At 49.9% G+C, this 20,151-nt stretch overlaps 1 protein-coding gene and 1 pseudogene across 5 annotated transcripts in view; one reads left to right on the top strand and one right to left on the bottom strand.

Annotated features, from left to right (window-relative positions):
- LOC122904295 (CYFIP-related Rac1 interactor B) overlaps nt 1-8,973 on the bottom strand; it is a 520,830-nt gene extending 511,857 nt beyond the window's left edge. For 2 of the 5 annotated variants that reach the window (XM_044244936.1, XM_044244938.1), the window contains exon 1: nt 8,880-8,971. The gene's annotated coding sequence lies outside the window, so the exon portion shown is untranslated. Of the gene's footprint in view, nt 1-8,879 lie in introns of all 5 variants that reach the window. The other 3 variants (XM_044244939.1, XM_044244940.1, XM_044244941.1) reach the window with 3 other exon arrangements.
- A 100-nt stretch (nt 8,974-9,073) lies between these two features.
- On the top strand, nt 9,074-19,344 carry LOC122905292 (annotated as a pseudogene).
- The last annotated feature ends 807 nt before the right edge of the window (nt 19,345-20,151 follow it).

The raw sequence follows: 20,151 nt of genomic DNA, 5'->3' as shown, positions 1-20,151 counted from the left end.
TCCCTATTGATCATATAAACAGGAATTTTTATCCCGTTTAGAACTCACTCACTTCTGTTTAGTAGCCATGATATGCCAAGAACAAAGCCACTTTCTATAGATATTACTTCATTTAACACCATTTTTTAAAACCTGCCAATCTTTAAAAATGTATAGAAGAGGAACCTAAAAGCTCTGAAAGGCTAAGGGCAGAGTCTGCTAAGGCCACATGAGGAACTGGGGCATAAAATTCAAATTCAAATCTTCAGAGGCAATATTGCATCATGGTCAAGAGTGTGGGCAATGAATACAGATCCCTTTGCTTAAAATTCTGTGCACCATGAGCTATACGACCTTGGAGAAGTTAGTGTCTGTGTATCTGTCTCATGTATAAAATGGAGATTAAAAACAGTGCCCCCCACCAGCAAAGAACAGTACCTATTTTATTGGGCTATTATGAGGATTAAATGAGCTTATATTGTGGAACGGCTTAGATAGCACTTGACGTGTTAATGCACAAGAAATATTAGCTATCCTTGATTCTAAGCCCAGTGGTTTTCACATTGCATCATGACAAATGCCCCTATCCCCCACCCACCAAATCACTTCCCCCACGAAAGAGGGACATGGACAAAAGACAGACCCAGAAGAGATCATGAGTTCCACCACCCAGAGGAGTGGCCTCACAGAACAGGGGGTCAAAGGTTATAATGGCAACGCAATGCAGAAATTCATCTTGCATCTCCCAGGGGCACCTCAGCCCTCATTTTGAGCCCCAGGGGAAGTTTCTAGACTATCACATGAGACACAGGCCAACTCAGCACCCAATGCCTAACTTCCGACCATACATACACCAAAGACCCCTTAATCTGAATCTGAACAAGCTTTGAAGACTTGAAATGCTTGCTGCCCTTCCCCGGGAAAACCCAGTGCCCCTAGTGGTTGTGAGGCAAGACAGAAAGAGCCTCCAAAGCAACGTGCCCTTGGAGGACACACTGCCCCTCGGGCCTGGAAGATAAGAAAAATACTTGGCCCTCTGAAGCTCCCACTTTCCCGCTCTTGCTCTCACTGTAACTGGGTCAGGAGTTACCACCTTTACTGCAGATGGGAAAGTGTGATTCCGCGACGGGAGTGACTATTCATCAAAGAACCGTAACTAGTCAGTTTCAGTTGCTGGACTGGAACTCGGGACTCTGAGTCATCATTCAGTGCTACTTTTCATGATCTTATTCTGTCCTCTGCATTGTGATTTGTCTTCTTCAACCACATTAATTTCCTTTCTTGTTTGCCTCCATTTTTCCCAAACATTTGCGGTCTGCTCTGCACTGGGGGTTACTGAGACAAACAGGCATTTTAAGACCCAGCCCCAACTTGCCCCCACCCCGTTCTGCAGGGCAAACAGAGGTACTCAGTAAGTGCTTGCTGATCGGAATGAAATCTTTTTGTTGCTGCTGTTTTGATATGGGGGGTTCTGGTTTTCTTTTCTCAAAATGGCAATTTTTACCTTCCTGTAAATGTCCTTCTTCTTCCTAGTCTGAAAAAGAAGACTGAATATGTGAAGCTGGCTGGTCTCCGCTTGGCACCTACAAAAGGACAGGAGAGCTGAGACCCCTCTACAAAGCTAGGACCCCATAGGGACCCTAGCCTCCCATGAAAGAGGCCCTGAACTCCTCCTCCTTTCCGTGCAGAGAAATGGCGGCAAGTAATCTTATCTGCCTCAAGATCTGGGTGGGGGAGAAGGCTCCTGTGCAAACGTCAAAGCCCTAGTTGTGCGTGGAAAGCCCAAACCTGCCCCTCCAGCCTGGCATTAAACATCTCAGGTCCTAGAGCTACCACTAGTCCTGGATCCAGGAAACCTTTGGAGCCCCTACTGAAGCATAAAACCACTCTGCAGAGACACTTCTGCCACCCAGGACAGGTGAGCAGAATGGGGCAATTCCAAAGACAATGTCAGTACATTTAGAACAAAGGTATGAAGTAAGGAAGAGAAGCCCTAAAGAACACGACAAAAGGACTAAAGGCTGGGGTGATCTGAAAGAGAACCGACCAAAGACATTTTCTAGAAGGAAAATGTAGAGTCACTGAAAATAAAAGCTCAATGATGAGAAAATTCAATGAGCACGGCAACACGGCTGAGCAACTGAAGCCAAGGCACGTGACTCGGCTCCCCGGTCAGTGCCCGCCAAGTGCTCGGGCCGGCACGAGAGCTGGAGGCGCTCCGTCTCAGGGAGAGGCCACCACGTGAATAGACTCGTGTCCACACAAGATGGCTGTCGTAATGCCATTCACGGAATCCTCACGAGGGAAGCTTTTCTGACATTCTCCCAGTTGGGAACACAAAGTGTGAGAGCAGAAGGAAAGGTGGGGTCAGCAGCAGGCCTCAGAATCGTCTGGTTTCCTGTCCGCTGACCCTGCTGTGGAACTGGCCTGTATCTGTCAAGGTCCAATTACAAAGGCATGGTTGAGCACCCCCCCCCCATCTGCAATACCCTTTAGGCTTGGAAATAGTTTTAAGAATGAGAAATAGTGCCAAGAGCCCCCTTAAGCCCTCTGCCTGAGCTTACCCAGAGTTAACATTTCATTCCACGGGCTTTTTCCTTTTCTTCCCCCTCACTCGTACTAGTTTTTACAACATCTGTCATTTTTTTTTTTTTTCTGAACCTTCGAAGGGTAAGTTGCACATATCATGGATTTTTGCTTGAGCCCTCTTAACTGCGTTTCTACTCGCAAAGATAATTATTTCGGTTTAAAACTAGAACCAAACGCACACAGAGTAGTGTGCACCCAGGAGGAGTCTCACGAAGGCAGAAGGCGCACCGGGAAACTCACAATTAGCCTTGATGAGGAAACGCGAGCCATTCCCCAGAAGCCGCAGCAGGCGTTGTCTTGACTCCCTCCTTCCTGCTCTGCCCACGGAGGAGGATCCGCACCCGCCTGGCCCGCCCGAGACCCGCCACATGGGGGGGAAGTGCAGATGGCACGCACTCTTCTTTGTCCCAAACGTAACCAGAGTCCAGAGGAGGGATCCCAAGCTCCACTCTCTCTTCTGTTTTTCTAACTTTGGTGCCTTTCGCATTTCCTGACTTAAAGCCGTAAAGGAAGAGGAAATGCCAAAAATATTACAAGATGAGTTAGTTTGTGGCATTTCCAAGGATGGGGAAGGACGGAGCTGGCAGGGAAAGCTCAGGCAGGAGGAGACCTCTGCCTCCGTGCAACCCAGCATGCCTGGGTGGCTCAGTGGGTTGGGCCGCTGCCTTCGGCTCAGGTCATGGTCTCGGGGTCCTGGGATCGAGTCCCGCATCGGGCTCTCTGCTCGGCGGGGAGCCTGCTTCCTCCTCTCTCTCTGCCTGCCTCTCTGCCTACTTGTGATCTCTCTCTGTCAAAAAAAAAAAAAAAAAAAAAAAAAAAGCCGTAAAGGAAGAGGAAATGCCAAAAATATTACAAGATGAGTTAGTTTGTGGCATTTCCAAGGATGGGGAAGGACAGAGCTGGCAGGGAAAGCTCAGGCAGGAGGAGACCTCTGCCTCCGTGCAACCCAGCATGCCTGTGGCCAGCAGAGTTCATGAGGCTCTCCGAAACGCTGACGGTGTCCGGGAAGCCGGCTGTTTCTGGAGAGTATCCGGGGCAGGCGCCCATTTTCTCCAAATAACCCAGAGGATGTTAGAAATCTGGTCTTAATTACCTCCTCACAATGTGCAATGTGGCTTCACAACACATCACGGTGTGTTTCCCTGACTTTCAGAAGATGGGGCCACCTGCCGCACTCTGCCAAGCCAGGCCCTCCAGTTACTTTTTCCACTAGGGGTTCAATGGATCTGTCCTGATGGAGCCACGTGCTCTCTCCCGAGTGTGCTGGTGGCCTGCTTTGCGAACAGGGCCGGCTGAGGCTGGGGACACTAGCTGTGGCTCTGAAACCAAGGTTCCAGCTGCATAAAAGGAACACACGGTGCTGGGATTCACACTGTGACAGGAAATCAGCCATAGCAGACTCGAAGAGAGTACCAACACGTCACACTCCTCGGTCCTTTCTTTCTTTCTCCTTTCTTCTTTAAAGAGATTTTATTTATTTATTTGAGGCAGATAGTGACAGAGAGCATGAGCAGGGAGAGAGTGAGAGGGAGAAGCAGGCTCCCCGCTGAGCAGAGGGCCTGATGTAGGGCTGGATCCCAGGACCCTGGGATCATGACCTGAGCCAAAGGCAGACGCTTCACTGACTGGCCAACCCAGGCGCCTCTCCCAGCCCTTCCTGGGAGTGGACACAGGGTAGGTGGGTGCGGAAAGGGCTTTCAGGGGTTGGATTTTTTTTAAGAAAAAATTAAATTTTTTTAGAGACAGAGATTGAGAGCATGAATGGGGCGCGGGCAGAGGGAGAGAGACTCTTAAGCAGGCTCCACACGCAGTACGGAGCCCAACATGGGGCTCAATCTCCCAACCCAAAAAGAGATCATGACCTGAGCCGAAATCGAGAGTCAGACACTTGACCCAGTGAGCCACCCAGGCATCCCCAGGGGTTGAACTTAAATTATCCCTGAGGCAGGGAGAGAAAAGTTAGTATCCCTGTGTTGGCAGTGCACAGTTTGGCCTACAGCGCAAAGAAAGCTCAGTGACACGAATCCTCATGGCATTCTTGTGTAAAGCTGGGCACCGAGGAAAGCTCGCAGGAAGGAGTGAATATCTCAGAGGAAGTGAAGATAGGAATAAAGCCTGACCCCGGGACTCCCATAATACCTTCCCTTACAGCCCCCAAAGATGTCCACATCCTAATCCCCAGGACATGCGAATATGCTAGTTTACCTGGGGAATGTGGCAATAGAGAATTAGGGGTGGGGGTGGGGATGGGATTAAAATTGCTAATCGCTGGACCTTAAAATAGGGAGAGCATTCTAGATTATACAGGTGGCCTGATATACTCAAAAGCACCCTTAGAAATGGTACAGGGAGCCAGGAGGGGAGCCAGAGAGATGGTAGTGTGAGAAGGGCCAACACTGCTGGCTTTGAAGCTGGAAGGAGACCATAGGCCAAGGTATGAAGTCTCCAGAAGCTGGAAAAGGCAAGGAAACAGATTCTTCCCTAGGCTCTTCTCTTCTGAGTCTTCCCTGTTCCTTTTGGAGGGAAGCTTCCCTAGAGGTTCCAGAAAGAACAAAGCCCTGCGAACACCCTGATTTTGGCCCAGTGAGACTCATTTCAGACTTCTGAACTCCAGCACGGTAAGAGAATAAATTTGTGTTGTTTAATCCACTAAGTTTGCGGTCATTAGAGCAGGAAGAGGAGACTAATACATCATTTATCATTACACTTATCCAATATAATTCTTATTTATATGCCTCTCCATCACTCCCATCAACAACAACAACAACAATAATAATAGCAGCTAGCATTGGTTGAGCACTTACTATATGACAGAGGTTGCTTCAGGTTTTTCATAAACATTAAGACACTGTAAAAAGGTAACATAGGTTGAATCCTATCATGGAAGTAGACACAGGGATCTGGGGGCCGGGGGGAGCTGGAGGCGTCTTCAAGGAGGTAAAGACATGGGTATGTTTTCAAAGATGAGTAGGTGTTAGCCTGAGAGAGACAAAGAGCGCCCCAGGCAGGAGGACCCTCGGAGGAATAAAACAGCAGGGCACGTGCCGGCCAGCACTTTGGTGGCTCTTCTGCAGCCTGGTCATTTCCACATCGGTGTCTCTAGTCCAGAGGTACCCTCTGAGGTCTGAAGTCACATGCCGTCATGTCTGTCCCAGGTGTCCACCCGGATGTCTCCTAGACATCTCCAAATTAGCATGGCCAATATGGACCCTGATTCTCTCCAGAATGTGTTCTGCCTTTATTCTCCCCCATCTTCCCAAATGACAGCCAGCGGTTCACGCCAGCACCCAAGGGTCTTCCTCCAGTCCCTCCCTGCCCTCACCCCCATTTCATCCATCACCAAGTCTCATCAGGTTTATCTTCAGGTTCTAACCAGGTCACACCCACTTCCCTTCACCTCCACCGGTCAAAGCTGCCACCAACATTTCTGGATTCATGCAGGGGCCCCCCCAACTGGTCTCCCTGCTTCCACTCTGCTGTCTGTGATCAACTCTTCATAAAGCAGTAAATGTAACCTCTCAAAAATGTCAATCAGATCCCACTCCAGAGCCTAAACTCAGCCCCACTTCCCTCTGTACTTGGAGGCGGGGGCGGGGTACCTCCCCAGCATGGCTTAGAACCCACCTCCATCTGAAACCTCACCTTCTGTCCTTCTCCCCATCTCTCCCTTACACTCTGCCCACTCCCACCTCCTTACTCACCCCTCCGCCTCGACTTCCCTCACTCCCTGGAGCATACCCAGCCCTTTCACACACAGGAGGGTGCACATTCTGATCCCTCTGCCCGGACTGCCCTCCCCAGCAACCTCTCGTCACAGCCCGTTTCTTCTCAAGTCTTCAATCTCAGAGAGGCCTTATCCTAGCAAAACTAGGACCACCCCCATTTCCACCCCCACCCCACTTTGCTTTGGTCAGGATTTCAGGAACAGGAATCACAATCTTTCTCTGGTGCTTCTGGGCTTGGCCTAATCCCTCCGCTGGAATGCAAGCTCCCTGAGGGCAGGCCTGGCCTATCTTGCTTTCTCCTCGGGACTTGACCCAGTGCTAGGTCAGAGCAAGTGCTCACTATGGGCTCCTTGCACCGACTAACCAAAAGAGCAAGTGTGAAGCTGACACCTAAGGAGGAGGCTGGAAACAGAAGGCCTTGAATACAGGGTCCTGTTCATCTTTGCAGGACTGGCACCTCCCACGGGGGTGCCACTTAGCAAACGTGTACTGGATGAATGAAAGAATGAGTCAATTCCAGAAGAATCTGAAAAGTGGCATCCTTTCTTGGCAAGGCTCCCAAAGGAGTTCCTTCTCCTCCTTAGGACTTCTTAGCAGGTGACATGCCTAGGGCACAGAGCAAGTGCTCACTAAATGTGAGCTGTCCTTGTCACTACTGCTTATGTGGGGATCATCTGTGCATCCTACGGGATAGACTTCTCTGCGAGCCCAGGCCAGATACAGTGACTGGGAGAGAAGTGTGAGGAAACGAGAGAGAGGGAAAAATGAGGACGGGGTGGCAGGACCCAGTCAAACACAGCTGAGAACCCACAGGGAAAATGCAGGAACCACACCGCCCCAGGTAACACAGGTTCCCTTTTTCCTTTAGACATCAGTCCCGTGGGTGCCGCGTGGAGATGCCAGCTGGGAGGTGGGTCCTCGTGAGGGGCGAGGGAGGGCCCCATTTGGATGCACACATTCATTTTTGGGCCTGCAAGGCTCTGACTGATTTCAAAAATCTGGCTCACTGTGGCTGGTGAGAGGTGGAGAGAATTTCAATTTCCTTCACCAAATGGCAAGCCTGCGAACAAGTCCTTTCTCTCCGACATTATCACATACTAAAAATGAAAAACCAGCCATTCGGAGCTCTCATCAGGAGAAAAATAGACGGGCTGCTTTGCTCACAAGATACAGGAGGGCTGAAAATCAAGTCCAGAGAACATCGCAGGGTACATTTTGTGCTAAGATACCACCCTTTTTTTGGACTTAGGAGTTTCTATTTTTCACAAAAAGAATGGGATAGAGAAAAGTAATTCCCTATGTAATAAGCCACCCATTTTAGGCTTCAAATCCATTTGGTGGCTGAACGGTAAAGGTTAGGGAATTTTTTTAATTCGCTCTCTAAAAATACCGACTTTGAGATAACCACGTTTCTCAAAAACAGCAGCAGTAATAGATAAGACAGAACAAGAGAAGACACGAAAACAACAAAGGTTATAATGCAAGGAAGACCTATTTCCAAATGTCTCCTGCTGCCAGACTGGAAACTGCCATAGTGAAAGAAAAGAGCACTGGGCTGGGAGTCTGAAGACCGGCCGTGCCACTTGGGTAAGCTAGCTCCCAGCCTCATGCCTAACAACAAGGGGCTGAAGCAGTTGTTATGGAAGATCCTTTTTCTTTCTAAACTGTTGAGATTTGCTGTTTGCCAAAATATCTGCATCTTTTTGGGGAACAGGACCACCAACGGCAAAACAGGAAAGTCTTGGGGGTGGAGGGTTCAACAGAGATAAAACTGGCCTCAATATTCAATGGTGTTTTACAATCCCAGAAGTAACCAGCAGCCCTGGCCCCGCTGTCACCCCAGAATCAAGTATCTTGCCAAGACAACCTGATAGAGTCTTCGGGAAAAGTGGAAGAAAGTTGTTGTTCTTTCCCATCACGGCAGGTAAGGCTGAGCTCTCACGTTGACGATGGGATGGTCCCCCTGCGCTAGTGGAAGGGGCAGTTATTAAAGGAAACCGCTCTAGGAACCCCCGAGAACTCTGGGGTGTACGAAAACCGCAGGATACCAAACGCCAGCGAGTTTCTTTTTTCTTTAAAACTTCTCGTCGCTCTCAGAAAACGCAGCAGGTCCCAAAATGGTACAAGCGGGAAAAACACGAGCCATTTCCCAGGCTTCCCGTGAGCAAACCCCAAGCCCCGACTGGGAATCTTGGCCCCCGCTTTCGCTTCGTCTCACGGGCTTCCAAAGCAAGTGGCCTGGGGCCTGCCTGGCAGCGCGGCGTCCGAGCCCGGGCCGGGGGCGGGCAATGCGGGGCCCCGCCGCCCCTCCCGGAACCGCGGGGAACTTTCCTCCGCCGCCCGGAGAGACAATGCCGGGAGGGCGTCCCATCCGCCGGTCCCTCCCCGGGAGGGCGCACGGAGCCACCGGCCGACCCCCCCGCACACACACACCGTGTCGGCGCCCCCCCAGAGCGGCCCCCCGGGGTCCGCGGCCGGCGCCCTCCCCGCGCCCGAGGCGCCCCGCCGAGAGGCGCAGCCCGCAGGCGGCCGGCGCGGGGGGCCGGGCAGGGGGGCGCGGACGACCCAGGGCGCCCCGCAACTCACCGGGACCGGGCGGGCCGCTGGGCATTATTCCATGGCTCCCGCGCGCCGCAGCCCTCAGCCGGGCGCCGGCGGCCCAGGGGACGGAGGGCGGGCGGCGGCCGGGAGCGACCGGCAGGGCGGGCGGCACGGGCGCGGCGGCGGCGGCGGCGGCGAGGCGCGGGAGCCGAGCGCGGCGCAGGAAGGGGCGGGCGACCATGTGCCGAGGGGAGGAGGCCGCGGAGGCGCGGGCGGCTCGGACGCTCCCGCTCGGCGGCGGCGGGCGCGGGCTGCAGGAAATCCCAGCACTTCGACAGGAAATCGGAATCCTGACTAAGCATTCCCGGCCCGGCGGCCGCTCCGCGCCGGGGGCTCCCGCCTCGCTTAACCCTTGGCCCGCCGGCACCAGGCGTGGGGGGCGGGGTGGGCACAGCGGACTCGGGGTTGGGGGGGGGGGCGCTGCGCCAGGCCGGGCTCCGCGTCCCCCCGCTCGGCCGCACGCCTCGCGCCCCCGCCGGCCCCTGCCTCCTCGGTGCGCAGAGGTGGAAGGGTCGGGATGTGCCCAGATCAAAACCTTGCCCTTGGCGGGCCTTTCGGAGCCCCCCACGCCCCCCCGCCCCAACACCAGGAGAGAGCCTTGTCCTCTCCCGGTTCAGTGGAGGATGAACTTGCCATCTCCTGGCAGGGTCCCCCGTTTCCAATAAGAGCAATGACTTTACCTGACTGCCCCCTTTCACGGCTTCCCCTCTGCTGATTTCCTCACTTTTGTCCAGGGACTTGGGGGGAGGGGGCAGGAATTTTCTCTGTCAGGAGAGTAGGGACAGCAATAGTCTGGATTTCACACTCTGATGCCGGCTGGAATCCGGACTTCGCTTTTTTCCCCCTTGCTGTGTTACCTTGGGTAAGTCGCAGAACTTCTCTGAGCTTCCCCTTCCTCAAATGTGAAATGAAGTGGTCATGCTACCCTTATCCGTTTGATTTGGAAACCAAATATTTAGACAGGGACTGACACATTGTAAGTGCTCAAATAAATGATAGCGGTGATTGTTCTTATTACCATGAGAGGCAGCTGAGAAAGGAAGGTTTTAACTCCTGGGGTGTGTGCTGTGCGTATCTGTGCCTGCTTACGAAGCCTTCAAATTTCATTTTCTTCCTAATCACCCAGTGATTATGTTTGTTTGCAGCATATCAGAAACTGCTCTCCTCAGAGGAAAAGGTTGGTGGCTGTGGCGGACCCCATTCTGGTGAAATCTGAAACAAATCTCTCGGAACTTGGGATTTTGCTCTCAAGCCAGGAGTCAGGATGTTGTGGGGGTTTCTTTAAAAGTCTGGAGAGGCTTCATAAGGTATGAGAAAAGCAAAGTAAATCTCTTTCCAGTCGGGCCAGGACTGGGCAGCCAGTGGGAATGATTCACTGTGGTTTTCCACAAGCATGCCACACTTAGGGGTTTCTACCTGGAGGAGGCAGCTTGGTAGCTTTGCTGTAAGTCTTTCAAATTCCTTTGAAACCCAGTCAGACGTTGAAGAGGGAGCAACATGCCCAGTGAGTGAAAACGGAAGCTTGAAATGAGCCTGCTGGGGATGGAGAATTGGGTATCAGCCACCCTACTCCACGTCAGGGCCAGGTATCAGTTTTAGACCCAACTTTGTCTCTCTTCTGCAACTCTTTTTTCAGTGGTCAGAAGCAGTGAGACAAACTCTGGGCTTGGCACCGGGAGTCCAGGAGCCTGCCCCAGGCCCTTTGCAGTGGCTGTTCCCTCTGCCTGGAAGAATCTCCACTTGGCTGTTCTTGGGGCTCAGGTCACAGCTCAGAAGTCAGCTCCTCAAAGGGGGCTTTCCCTGGCCATTTGATCTACTTGTCCTTAGCACCTACTTCCACCCCTACCTCTCTCCCACGTCACGTCGTCTCGTGCCCCTGTTGCACTGCTTGAGAACCCCTGCCACTGCTGAATTTATCCTGCTGGCTGCCTGTTTATCATGTGTCTCCCCCTGCGCGGGTGCGCTGCCTTAGAGCAGGCTGCTGCTTGCCTCCCTCAGTCCTGTATGTAAGTGCCGAGAAGAGTGCTGGCCCCTAAGAGACCCTCAGCAGAGACATGTCAGATGAATGAAAGGGACAAACAAGATGAGAGCAACCGGTTCACTCTGTCCCTGAGCTCCTTGTATCTTCACTTTGGTGGAGAGTTGCTCAAAGGAGAAAGCCTGGGGTAATGGAAGACAGCTCTATTCATGGTGCTGGAAAGTTAAAGCTATAAGTAATTAAGACTGCAGATGACGTAACCACAGTCTCATTGGGACCGTCCCAGTTAATTGCTCCCTCCTTCGTGGTCTCCCAGCACTTACGTTCATTTCAAGAACATATTTATCACATCATATGCTTGCTTAGGGAGTGCTCTAAGTCAGACGGCGAACTCTTTAACTTGGAGGGAAAGGAAAGGAGCCTACATTTAGTGACCACTTACTCTGAGTGGGGCCCTGAGCATGGTGAACTTGAATTCATTAAAAGACATTCGATAAGTGCCTGTAATGTGCTCAAACGTCTTCTGGGCATTAGATCGGCAGGGATGAACTATTCTTGCTCTCTAAGAAAGGCAGACCAGGAAGTTCTACTTAGAAAGCAAGGAGAGGCTGACTCTCACAGAGTCAACACAGGGTGTCCTGGGGCTGTAGAGAGAATCAGCAGAGCGGGGGTGGGAGGGAGGGTTGGAGTCTTAACTCAGTTTGGACTGCTCTAACAGAATACCATATAGACAAGGTGACTTAGAACAACACAGATTCATTTCTCACAGTTTGGGAGGCTGGGACTTCTGAGATAGGTCTGAACAGATTCGGTGTCTGGTGAAAGCCCGCTTCCTAGCTCATAGACAGTGCTAACGTGCTTTCGGCACCGGTCCTCAAGGGATCCCAGGGGAATCAGGTCCACTTGCCCCCAGTAGTAACCCTCCTGTTAATTCACTCTCTGTGCCAAGTTTGTCTCTTTCCTCTCTCTTTCTCACTCATTCGTTTTCCCTGGGGTCAATCATCTCCCAAATAAACCAGCTGCACCCAATTCCGTATCTCAAGGTTTATTTCTGGAGGAACCCAATGCAGGACAGCATTCATTTACTTATTCACAGAGTTATTCAACTTATTCACAGAGGCACCCCCTATGTGCCTGAGCAAAAATGGAACAAAAGCATAGGCACATAATATAACCCTTCAGGTTTCAGCATGGTCTGAGGAGATGGTGCATGTTCAGACACGGAAGGCAATGAGATCGAAAAGCTGTGCACCATGCTGTGCACCGTGTTACAGTTGAGGAAACTGAGGCCTGGGAGTGTTCCGTAATTGGCCCGAGGACAAACGGTGCACAGAGGAGCTTTGGAGTTCCGACTCTTTTTTTTTTTTTTTTTTTTTAGATTTTATTTATTTACCCGACAGTGAGAGATCACAAGCAGGCAGAGAGGCAGGCAGAGAGAGAGAGGAGGAAACAGGCCTCTGCAGAGCAGAGAGCCCGATGCGGGACTCGATCCCAGGACCCCGAGATCATGACCCGAACCGAAGGCAGAGGCTCAACCCACTGAGCCACCCAGGCGCCGCTGGAGTTCCGACTCTTAACCACCATCTCATACCACGTCTCCTGGTGGGTAAAGCTGGGGGTGAATTCATTCAAGCGGAATGTGTGGACTGAGAAGCTCCTGGGATCCGGGTTGATCTCAGAGGGACACAGTAGGCAGACGACGAGGAGGTGCTCACCGAGAAGACTGAGAAGGAGGAAGCTAGAAGGGAAGTGGCTGGAAAACCAAGGGTAAGGAAGAAATTTCTTCTAAAAGTTAGGAATGGCCAACACTCAAATGCCCCTGCCGAGTCCAGTGAGCTAAGGACTGGAAAACAGGTGTGCATTTCATTTGACTATCAGAAGCCTGGTAGCTTCTGCCAGAGCTGTTTCAATGGAGTGGAGGGATTGGAAGCCAGATTGCAGTGGGATGAGGAGCGAGTGGGAGAAAGCAAGTGTAGACGACTCTTTTCAGAAACAAGGCTGTCTAGCTAGTGGGAGGGAAGGGGAGGATTCTGTAAGGACTGGTGGGCGAGTGAGCATCTGTGGTTGATGGGAAGGTCCCAGGAGAGTAGGAGAGGGTGAAGAGGGAGGGCGGGCGCACTGGTGGAACAGGTGCCGAGGATGAGGCGCGATGCAGGGGCGCGGGGGGTGGGGCGGTGGGACGAGGCCTGGACCCGTGGGGAGCCACCGTGTCCACCAGAGCAGAGGGCCAGGGGACGAGGACAGACTCAAGTTCCTTGGTGAGGCGATCCCAGATGCCTTGACTAGGAGTTCGGTGGGCTCTTAAGGCCCCCTAGTTTAATCCCTCATGACGTTCATGCTCTGGGTGAAAACAGTTCAGTCCACTGTGGATGAATACCAGGTGACTTCAGCCTCACTGAACTGGGAAGGAAATGGCATGAGGCGCTATTTTGGCCCAAAGTTAGTCAAACGGCAAAGGAGAGGAGGACAGGATGGACTTGGGGAGCCAGAAACCATCAGCCATCAGCTTAGTGACTGACGGTTGACTAGAGAGTGGGGAGCGGTGATGAGAACAGGCAGGGGGACGGTGGCGCTCACCTCGCGGAAGGAGGGGAAGGAGGAGGGCGGGATTTTTAACCATGATGGAGAGCATGGGCCAGGAAGGTTTGAGGAGGAAGATAATGAGTTCCTGTTTGTGCTTTGTGCTGGGAAGGCAGCGTGGGCGGTAGGTAAGAGTTTGCAGCTTTGCTTGGAGTTGGGGGAGGTGGTGGGCTTGACGGTGGTGGGAGAGCAGCGGCCGAGGTCCCCGCACAGGTGGGGAGAAAGCCCCTAGTCAGCTAACACCCTTTCCTAGCTTCTCACAGTCTTGTTTTATACCGACTTCTCAAATGCTGGGTTTCTCATCCTTGGTGTTAGCCCATTGGACCAGGTCATTCTTTTTTTGCGGGGGCTTCTCAAGCTTTGCAGGAAATTAGCAACATCCCTGGGCTCTCCCCACTGGATGCCAGTAGCAATACCTCAGTTATGACAACAGAAATAACAGCGGACATTGCAGAATGTTCTCTAGTTGAGATCAACTGCTCTATCATCTTTCCCTCATGTCAGGATGTCGCTTAAAAGATGCTACTTTGGACAGTCTTCTTCAGCTCCTTCAGCTCCTGCTCCCAACAGTGGAGTCCGGTTGATAGGGTCCAGATCCAAGTTCTGCCACTCCCCTGGTTTGTGACTTTGGGCAACTTTCTTCCCTTCCCTCCGCTTCTATTTTGTTGTGATGTTTTTTTTTGTTTGTTTGTTTGTTTTGTTTTTTGTTTTTTTTTTTCTTGTTTTGCCTTTTCTCTGCAAAATGGAGGTTTTGAGAGGATGACATCAAATGTTCCGTGTAAAGTGCTTGGCTCTGTGTGGAGTAAGTAGATAGCCTTCATTCTGCTGTTGTTTGTACTGGGAATATTCATAAAGGTATGTAGACACAGGTAAAACATCCACTGAACATTTGGACCTCAAGATCTGGATGTCACAGATGTCTCACAGATAAGAGGAAACACTTGAAACTGTGAGCATCTATGACATGGCCTGGGGCGGGGTGTAGATAGAAAGAAGAGATGTTTGAGCAAGACTCCCATAAGACAACAAAATTTACTGAACAGTGGAGGAGGAGGGGTCAATAAATGAGATTTGGATGGTCAGAAACCCAGAAGGGAATCTAGGTGTGAATTTTTCATCTATTAGCAACTTTGACCTTCAGGTGGTAAGGGGCATGTCTGCAGAATGCCGTCTCACAGAATGATCCCGATGTTGGTGTGGACTTTGAGTTCTGAGTGTTTACCTGGAGTCAGGTGTCATGTGGATATTAATGCTCACTTAATGCCCACAACAAGGTTATGGCTTAAGAACTACTTATCGACCCCGTATTATGGATGAAAAAACTGATATTCTGCAGAGGAGGTAAAGGAGGAGAGTTCATTTGCAAAGAAGGTAGAAGGAGAAAGGGCTTTCATGCAGAGAACCAAGGAGCAGACATAGTACCGCAACACTCATGGGTATTCACTGGTGTCAGTGGAACAGAGAGTGGGGGGCGGGTGTGAAGGGCTTGGGGAGAGGCTGGGAGGGCCCCCGCAAAGGGGTGATGTCCTGCCGCACTGTGTCAGGCCATCCTGAATCCAAAGGTGAAAGGAAAATTCATTCATAGTGACCCTCTCTTTAAAAGTGTGATATTTTATTCATCCTGGAATGTTTGCATTAATTTTCCTTTTATAAAATATTGCATTAATTTTTTTTTTATCTCGATTACTGAACTTGTTGGCAAGCACTCAGCTGGACCAAACAGAAGTCAAACTCTCCCAGCCTCCTTGACCTTGCTGCTTATTTTTCAGATCCCAGCCTGCCTCACTCTGCTGTCCCTTAGGCAGGAGAAGGCAAGGCTCCTGATTCCAGCCCCATGTGATAAGAGCCAGTGGGGAAGAGGTAACTCCAAAGGAAACCACCTGCTTTTAGGAAAAGGAAATGGATAGTGGGAACCAAAATAGTGGGCACCAAAACCTAACAACTGTCCACTACAGTCAGACCACCTAGAGATCCTTGGTGCAAAGAAGAAAACATTCTGGGGAGTGGGGAGAGCAGGAAAGGAAAGAATGGAAGGTGGGTTCAGCACACATGAACACTCAAAGCCAGGTACTGAAGAACCTGCATTGTAGTCTGTAGCCTGGGTTTCTTTCTTTCTCTTTTCTATTTTTTTTTTAAGATTTATTTATTTATAGGAGAGAGAATATACGTGGGAGGAGCAGAGGGAGAGGGAGAGAAAATATCAAGCAGACTCCACACTTCACACTGAGCATGGAGCTGGCTACAGGGGTTCCATCCCAGGAACCTGAGATCATGACCTGGGATGAAACCAAGAGTTGGATGCTTACCTGACTGAACCACCCAGGTGCCCTTGTAGCCTGGGTTTCAGTTCTCACTCACCTACCATCCCTGTGATTTTGCCTTGCAAATTAAATTGTCCAGGCTCAGTGTCCTACAAAATGGGGATAATGAAAGTACACACATCATAAAGTATTAGGATGAAATGAATTAAGCCACATAAAAGTGCTTGACCATAATAAATATTCAGATTTTTATTTCTATAGCAGGCATTGACATTTTAAAATTTATTTTTCAAGCTAATGAGTCATGAAGGAAAGAGAGATGGAATAGTAACGTGAAGCTTAGGGGGAGCCCAGGGTGAATTTTTGTTTGTTTTTCCGGTTGAAGGAACAAGAGAAGGAGCCAGGGAAGAAGGGCAGATGGAAGGCTGTGGCAAGCAGTGATTGCCTCCCAGAGTCGGCAACACTGTCATACCTTCCCAGTTTATACTCACCAATTCACCGAGAAGTTGTAATGGAGCAGGGCCACACACACCTAGTCAGCATGGTCAGGGACAGAATCCAAATTTCCTAATGCCCATGGAGGTGTTTCTCCCTGAAAACCTGGTCACTCTACTACTATATCTAGTCATTGTCAATCCTAGAGCTGCTGATTGAGCCCAGGTCCCAAGAATGTGAGAGGCGATGAGGTCTTTGTTATCATAAAGTTATCACTATTAAACAAACCAACAAAAAACAAAACAAAAAAACCCCACCCTTTTGGTAAAAACTAAACTTGAAAGGGTCTTCCTATAAGATAAGCATCCAATGGCATTTCCTCCAGTGATGCTAAGCATCACGGAAAATGCTTTCCATCATTAGGTTATTAATTTTAAAAGCTCTGTTTCCAGCTATAATGGAGCTTTGTGGTAAAAGGGTTAGAAAAATGGGTCATTGCGACAATCTCTTAAGGAAGTAAGGTTCTCTTCCGTTTTGTGGGACATTAATAAGGACTTCACCCGCTACTCCTCTTGAGAACCCCACGTGGCCCACATGAACACAGGGAAGCCTTCCCTGACCTTTTGGAGTGGCTTCTCATCTGCGTTCCCATAACATCCAGGGGTCAATGCTGGTGCAGCCTTTACTGCCGTGCACTTCATCTCTCTCCTGCAAACCGAAGACAGGGACTCTCTTTTTCACCTCTGTACCGCTCGCACCTATCAGAGCGGGAGCCTACAGTGTGTACTTAACCCACATCTCATGAACAAATGCCTGTACGCTTGGGAAACAGCACCCCTCTTTTGCGGTATGAGAAAACCTGCTTACTTCTTGAGTAGGCCAAGTTGGGCAAGAAGGATTTCAGGGCAGGTTTCTGAAGCCGGTACACTGTGCAGAGTGGAAGCAACTATGCGTATTAGGAAGAGTATTAATGATAAGAGCCAGTAGCTAAAGTGTGTTGAGTGCTTTCTCTAGGCCTGGCACTGGCATAGAGTTCTGTTGATTCTAATGGCACTTTCCAATGATCATCTCATGTAATCTCCAAGCAAACTTATGAGGGCAGACTATTCATACTGTACATTTTACAGATGAAGAAACTGAGGCTCAGAAAAGTTGCACACAGAGGATCTGTCTTTGAGTGATTCAGCTGTTAATTTCATGTTCTCCTCTTGCAAACTGAGCTCTGGGGATCCAAGTATGTCATGGAGTTTGCAGATACAGATCTAAGGAGTTTATGATGTATTCAAGCCGTTGGTTTATACTGTAAAATAGCAGGCCCCTTTAGTCCCTGCCTACTGTTTCAGAAAAAGTGGAAAATCCTCCCCCGGTGATTTTGTAAATAGTCCTTAATTGAACTCAGCATTGGTATCATTACCACCAAGTTCTGCAATTAACCAGCCTGGAGCTTATTTGCTAGGTCACAGCAACAGAGATATTTACACATCCAACTTTTAACTCTAGGCAAGATTCTCAGCCTGTAAGTTGCTTATCCAGCCCCAATCATAGCTGCTAGGAAACTGCCTGGGGCCATTTGAGGGGAACGAGAAAGAAAGGATTCCCCCAAAGCCAGCTGTTGCCATCCCAGAATAATAACACTAACAATTAAGAACTAACAATTGTACAGTCCTTTAAAAATTGCAAAGCACATTCTCATGCAGTTAATTCCCCTGAGAGTGGGAGGAGAGGTCTGGTGGAAGGGTTATTTTAAAGAACCCCCAAAGGCATGTTTCCTCCAGGGCTATAACATAATCTTTCGTTCAACCAATGTTTGGTGAGCACCCACTATATGCTGGGAACTGCACTAGGTGCTAGAACGTGCTGGGGAACAATACAGATGCTGTTCCTGGACTCGTGGAGCTTATAGTCTGGCCTTGGAGAAAGAACGACGATAATTCAATGCTACACACAGATAAATATAAGACAGCGACTACTGCAGTGCTATCAAAGGGGTATAAAATGCAACATGAACCTAAAATGGAGGGATTCAAACTAATCCGGATCAGGGAAAACTCTTCTGAGCAGTAATGAATAAGCATTAACTAGGCAAAGAAAGAGGGAAGTGTTTTAAGCAAAGAGAACAACATATGTAAAGACCCCAGGACCAGAGGGAATATATTAGCTAGGCTTTGCTGTATAACGGAGAACCCCAAAACTTAGTGGCTTAAACATTGACCAAAACCATTTGGCCCTTAACTCTGTAGATTGGCAATTTGGCTAAAATCGGCCAGGCTCTTTCCCTCTGATCTTAGCTGGGTTCCCTCACGTACTTGTGGTCATCTCCCAGGTCAGCCAGAATAACTGATCTCTGTTTTGTGTAGTACCTTGTCTGGCCGGTTAGTCTAGGTCTGTTGACTTAGCATCGAGGTTCTGGGATGAGCAAGAGAGGAAGGTTGCAAGACCTTCTCTAACCAAGGCTCAGAACTCACACACCCTCTTTTCTGCCGCAGCCTACTAGTCAAAACATCTTTAAGTATAATCAATAGGGGGTGCCTGGGTGGCTCAGTCAGGGAAGCGTCTGCCTTCGGCTCAGGTTATGATCTTGGGGTCCTGGGATTGAGCCCCACAGCAGGCTCCCTGCTCAGCGGGGAGTCCATTTCTCCCTCTCCCTCTGCCCCTCCCCACCATTTGTGCTCTCTCTCTCTCTCTTTCAAATAATTAAATAACATATAAAATACATCTATATAATCAGTGGGAAAACAGCAGCACCAGATCCTCCTGGCCGGCAGGAGGCTGATGAAGGAGCTTGAAGAAATCTGCAAATGTGGAATGAAAAACTTCCAGGTTGATGAGGGTAATTTAGTGACTTGGGAAGGGCTTGTTCCTGACAACCCTCTGTATGAGGTTGGAATGGAAATCAACTTTCCAGCAGAGTACCCATTCAAACCACGGAAGATCTCATTGAAAACGAAGACCTATCACCAGAACGTGGATAAAAAGGGGCAGGTTTGTCCGGTGGTAGTTAGTGCTGAGAACTGGAATCCAGCAACCCGAGCTGACCAAGTAATCCAGTCCCTCACAGCCCTCCACAAATGACCCCCAGCCCGAGCACCCACTTCAAGCTGACCTAGCTGAAGAAAACTCCAAGGACCATAAAAAATTCTGTAAGATCGCTGAAGAGTTTACAAAGAAATATAGGGAGAAGCAAACTGTGGACTAAATTCTGCCACCATGGATTCCAGCGAGTGTGAGCGGGGCTGCGACTCAGACACCGTGCAGAGCACGAGTCTGGAAAACTCTTGTGTGCCGTGGCCTGCCTGGGGCAGTTACTAACTTTCTATAGTTTTCTTAATCAAAAGTGGTCTACGGGGCACGTGGGTGGCTCAGTGGGTTAAGCCTCTCCCTTCGGCTCAGATCATGATCTCAGTGTCCTGGGATCGAGCCCCACATCAGGCTCTCTGCTAGGTAGGGAGCCTGCTTTCCTCTCTCTCTCTGCCTGCCTCTCTGGCTACTTGTGATCTCTCTGTCAAATAAATAAATAAAACCTTAAAAAAAAAAAAGTGGTCTAGGTAACCTGTAAAGAAAGGATTAAATATTTAAGTTCTTAAAAAAAAAAAAGTCAATAGGATAGGGAATCTTAGAAGTGGAGGGGGTTGGGGAGCCTGGGTGGCTCAGTGGGTTAAGCCGCTGCCTTCGGCTCAGGTCATGACCTCAGGGTCCTGGGATCGAGTCCAACATTGGGCTCTCTGCTCAGCAGGGAGCCTGCTTCCCTCTCTCTCTCTCTGCCTGCCTCTCCATCTACTTGTGATCTCTCTCTGTCAAATAAACAAATAAAATCTTTAAAAAAAAAAAAAAAGAAGTGGAGGGGGTTTTCAGCACAGCCTAGTCCAGGTAACAAATAGTAACAAACAGTAGCTATGAATGCAGTAGGTCTATTTTCAAGAATGGAAGAGTGTCGGCATCATCAAGGCCCAGCTTCAGCATTTCTATTCCATGGAGTGCTGTACGATGGTCTGGAACCAGCTTC

Source organism: Neovison vison, chromosome 4 (genome assembly GCF_020171115.1).
Source record: "Neovison vison isolate M4711 chromosome 4, ASM_NN_V1, whole genome shotgun sequence".
NCBI classification, from domain to species: Eukaryota; Metazoa; Chordata; class Mammalia; order Carnivora; family Mustelidae; genus Neogale; species Neogale vison.
This window is presented reverse-complemented; position numbering and strand designations above follow the sequence as displayed.